Below are 4650 nucleotides of genomic sequence, written 5' to 3'. Positions count from 1 at the left end.
TGCAGTTGCCCTGAACTTTGACACCATTTGAAACCTGTTAAAAACATTTCTGGGGAAGAAAAGTTATCTGATCTTATCAGCTCATTCTTTAACCAATGGGTGTAATTGAGGGCACATTTGGGGTCACAGTGTCCATAGAGCTAGCAAAGGGCCCCTTCTCAGGAGGGATAATCAAGAGACAATAAGAAAAATCACTCTTGTATTTCCTGGTACTTAGCATGTGTTCATCACTAAAGCAGTTTGGCCCCTGGTTTTGAAGACACTTGTCCCACATTTAAAGGCACACTTTGGCCCCTTGAGAGTCCTGCTTCTGTCTTTCTGGGTGGGGAATTAGGTTTACAGCTCTTTCAGGCATCCACTTGGATTCTGAAAGAGGAATGATGGTTTGGTGTTTTAAAATATGAAGACAGGTTTCAGAGTGGTAGCCGTGTTAGTCTGTATCAGCAAAAACAACGAGGAGGCACCTTGTGGCACCCTAGAGACTAACAAATTTATTTGGCCATAAGCTTTCGTGGGCTAGAACCCACTTCATCAGATGCATGGCGTGGAAAATACAGGAGCAGGTATAAATCCATGAAAAGATGTGAATTGCCTTACCAAGTGTGAGGGTAGTCTAATGAGACAATTCAATTGATAGCAGCATACCAAAGGAGGAAAAATAACTTTTGAAGTGGTTATGAGAGTGGCCCATTTCAGACAGTTGACAAGAAGGTGTGAGTAACAGTAGGGGGAAATTAGTATTGGGGAAATTAGATTTAGGTTTTATAATGACCCAACCACTCCCCGTCTTTATTCAGGCCTAATCTGATGGTGTCCAGTTTGCAAATTAATTCCAGTTCTGCAGTTTCACGTCGGAGTCTGGTTCTGAAGTTTTTTTGTTAAAGAATTGCCACTTTTAGGTCTGTTATTGAGTGACCAGGGAGATTGAAGAGTTCTCCAACTGGTTTTTGAAAGTTATGATTCCTGATGTCAGATTTGTGTCCATTTATTCTTTTGCATAGAGACTGTCCAGTTTGGCCAATGTATACGGCAGAAGGGCATTGCTGGCACATAATGGCATATATCACATTTGATAGATGTGCAGGTGAACGAGCCCCTGATGGCGTGGCTGATGTGGTTAGGTCCTATGATGGTGTTCCTTGAATAGATATGTGGACAGAGTTCACAACGGGCTTTGTTGCAGGATTTGGATCCTGGGTTGGTGTTTTTGTTGTGTGGTGTGTAGTTGCTGGTGAGTATTTGCTTCAGGTTGGGGGGCTGTCTGTAAGCAAGGACTGGCCTGTCCCCCAAGGTCGTGAGAGTGAGGGATCGTCCTTCACGATAGGTTGTAGATCCTTGATGATGCACTGGAGCGGTTTTAGTTGGGGGTGTAGGTGACAGTTAGTGGCGTTCTGTTACTTTCTTTGCCTGTCTTGTAGTAGGTTACTTCTGGGTACCCTTCTGGCTCTCTCAATCTGTTTCTTCACTTCAGCAGGTGAGTATTGTAGTTTTAAGAATGCTTGATAGAGATCCTGTAGGTATTTGTCTCTCTCTGAGGGATCGGAGCAAAAGCGGTTGTATCGTAGAGTTTGGCTGTAGACAATGAATCGTGTGATGTGGTTTGGATGAAAACTGGAAGCATGTAGGTAAGCAGGGCCGGATTAACTTTTTGTGGGTCTGGTGCCAAACATATTTGTGGGCCCCCCGGGAAATTATTGTAAAAGGGGTCAGGGGCAAAAGCACAGTGGGGTGGGAGCTAGGGTTGATCCCTGGAGCAAGGGAGGGGACAGGGTAAACTTCAAGCACGGCAGGGCTGTGGAGGGGGTAAACAGGATCCCCCCCTACCCCTGCCCACATAGAGCAGGTACCTACCTTCTCCCTGGTTCTAGCCCATTCTCTTCATCTCTCTCTCAGCACCTAGCTGCCCCTCCTCCAGTGTAACAAAGTGGGAATGTTCTTAATGTTTTCTCTGAATACTGTGTGGGTGCCTCAGTTTCCCCTATGCATTTCTTAAGTATCTAGGTGGTGGAATAAGGGTGTATGATTCTTGCAGAGCCCTAGGCAGGTGTGATGCTGTCTGCACAGAGAATGGCTGACACCCTGTCTCCTGGCAACTGATGGCCTGGGCCCCTCCCCTGCAAGGTGCCAACTGAAGGTGTTGGAGGACAAAGAGATCAGGTGGCCTCGCCCGGGAAAGAGAGAAAGGACAGAGGAGGAGCTGGAGGGGGTTGCAGTTTGGAGCTGGCTGGGGAAACAGAGGGAGGTCCAGCACTGGGGGTGTGTGAGGGGGTGCATGGGTCAGGGCAGGGGGCTGGGGGTGCGTGAGGGGGGTGCAGGGGTCAGGGTGGGCAGAGAGCCGGCGGGTGTGGGCTGGGGTCATGGGGGTGCTCACGTCAGGGAGCTGGAGGGGGTAGCCCCGATTCCAGCCCCTTCCCCAAGACCCCGCCCCCGCTTCTTCTCCTCCCCCTTCCCGGAGCGGCAAGCATGCTGAGGATCCGCTCTTCCCCCTCCTTCCTGCCAGCAAACAGCTGACTGGTGGCAGGGAGAGGGGGAGGGGTGGGAATGCAACATGCTGGGGAAAGAGGTGGTGGGAGGAGCTTTGCTGCCAGTGGAGCCTGCCCCGCTGCAGGAGGAGCCCCAGCACCCACAGCATCAAGCTTCTGCCCGCACCGGAGGGGGGGGGCAGTGGCAGAGAAGAGCGGGCCGGGCCAGGGCCCCTTTGGACTGTGGGCCTGGCGCCATGGCAAATCCGGTATAGCGGTCAGTAGGTTTCCGGTATAGGGTGGTGTTTATGTGACCATCGCTTATTAGCACTGTAGCATCTAGGAAGTGGACCTCTTGTGTGGACTGGTCAACGCTGAGGTTGATAGTGGGGTGGAAATTGTTGAAATCATGGTGGAATTCCTCAAGGGCGTCCTTCCCATGGGTCCAGATGATGAAGATGTCATCAATGTAGCGCAAGTAGAGTAGGGGCGTTAGGGGACGAGAGCTGAGGAAGCGTTGTGCTCAGTCAGCCATAAAAATTTTGGCATACTGTGGGGCCATGCGGGTACCCATAGCAGTGCTGCTGACTTGAAGGTATACATTGTCTCCAAATCTGAAATAGTTATGGGTGAGGACAAAGTCACAAAGTTCAGCCACCAGGTTTGCCGTGATGGTATCGGGGATGCTATTACTGATGGCTTGTAGTCCATCTTTGTGTGGAATGTTCATATAGAGAGCTTCTACAACCATAGTGGCTAGGATGGTGTTTTTTGGAAGATCACCAAAGGATTGTAGTTTCCTCAGGAAGTCAGTGGTGTCTCGAAGATAGCTGGGAGTGAAAGGCCTAAGGAGAGAGTCTACATAGCCAGACAATCCTGCTCTCAGGGTGCCAATGCCTGAGATGATGGGGCATCCAGGATTCCCAGGTTTATGGATTTTGGGTAGCAGATAGAATACCCCTGGTCGGGGCTCCAGGGGTGTGTCAGTATAGATTTGTTCCTGTCCTTCTTTAGGGAGTTTCTTGAGCAGATAGTGTAGTTTCTTTTGGTAATCCTCAGTGCAGTCAGAGGGTAATGGCCTATAGAATGTGGTGTCAGAGAGTTGTCTAGCAGTGTCTTGTTCATTTTCCAACCTATTCATGATGACTACAGCACCTCCTTTGTCATTATGAATAGGTCGGAATATGAACAAGAGGAATCATAACATTCAAAAACCAGTAGGAGAACACTTCAATCTCCCTGGTCACTCAATAACAGACCTAAAAGTGGCAATTCTTCAACAAAAAACTTCAAAACCAGACTCCAACATGAAACTGCAGAACTGGAATTAATTTGCAAACTAGACACCATCAGATTAGGCATGAATAAACACTGGGAGTGGTTAGATCATTATAAAACCTAAACTTAATTTCCCCAATACTAATTTCCCCCTACTGTTACTCACACCTTGTCAACTGTCTGAAATGGACCACTCTCATAATCACTTCAAAAGTTGTTTTTCCTCCCTTGGTATCCTGCTGTCAATTGAATTGTCTCATTAGACTACCCTCACACTTGGTAAGGCAATTCACATCTTTTCATGGATTTATACCTGCTCGTGTATTTTCCACTCCATGCATCTGATGAAGTGGGTTCTAGCCCAGGAAAGCTTATGCCCAAATAAATTTGTTAATATCTAAGGTGCCACAAGGACTCCTCGTTGTAGTTGTTGTTTTAAAATATGAAGTTGCCAGAAGAAAGTGTCTCATGTAGATCTAAAGTCCCTCACCCCACTTTCTCACTCAGCCACATCCTGAACTCTTTAATCAGCGTTTATATCATCCTACATGGAGTAAGGACCTCAGATTTTCCCCTGTAGGTAATGATTTTGGAAGTAGACAGCTGCTGCGTTCTACTGGCTATCTGGATCATCCTCCAGGCTTTAGCCCACTTCCAAACAGATACAAACACGCCCCACGCCTTTAATCGTGTTCCCCACTCCTTCCTGTTTCAGCTGATTCTGCAGGATGCACTTACGGGTCATGACAGCTCTGCCATCCTCGACTTTCACGCTGCCGCTTTCTCCCCTAGGTGATTGGCTTCAGGGCAGTTGTAAAGCTGGCGCTGCAGGGATCGGGCTGTTACGATCCCCAGACCAGAAAGATTGGGGATTTCTCTCGCGCGCACTAATCTCTGCTCCGCCTGCCAG

This window comes from Lepidochelys kempii, chromosome 8 (genome assembly GCF_965140265.1).
Source record: "Lepidochelys kempii isolate rLepKem1 chromosome 8, rLepKem1.hap2, whole genome shotgun sequence".
Classification (NCBI taxonomy): domain Eukaryota; kingdom Metazoa; phylum Chordata; order Testudines; family Cheloniidae; genus Lepidochelys; species Lepidochelys kempii.
Note: the sequence above shows the minus strand (reverse complement) of the source record.